Genomic DNA, 243 nt, shown 5'->3' with positions numbered 1-243 from the left:
GCGTTCTCAACAATAAGAGCAAAAAAAAACAACCAAACAAACAAGTAAACACACAAGAAAAACAGGCAAACAGCAGCCAATGAGCAGCAGGTAGACTGAAGTAAAGGTATAAATAAAGGTTTTGTAAAGTATAGTGCGGTCGCCGTAGTACAAAAAAACAATATTGCCGTGTAAGTAAGTGACCTTAAAATTAAATTTAATATGTAATTAAGGTAATAAAGCAAAAGTAGGTAACCATAATAT

At 32.5% G+C, this 243-nt stretch overlaps 1 protein-coding gene across 6 annotated transcripts in view; it reads left to right on the top strand.

Moving 5' to 3' along the window:
• The window catches only part of cttn (cortactin), a 28,965-nt gene that overhangs the window by 23,575 nt on the left and 5,147 nt on the right, over positions 1-243 (top strand). The gene's annotated exons all lie outside the window — the stretch shown is intronic.

This window comes from Etheostoma spectabile, unplaced genomic scaffold, assembly GCF_008692095.1.
Source record: "Etheostoma spectabile isolate EspeVRDwgs_2016 unplaced genomic scaffold, UIUC_Espe_1.0 scaffold271, whole genome shotgun sequence".
NCBI classification, from domain to species: domain Eukaryota; kingdom Metazoa; phylum Chordata; class Actinopteri; order Perciformes; family Percidae; genus Etheostoma; species Etheostoma spectabile.
The sequence above is the reverse complement of the archived record's forward strand: the minus strand, read 5'-3'. Positions and strand labels throughout refer to the sequence as shown.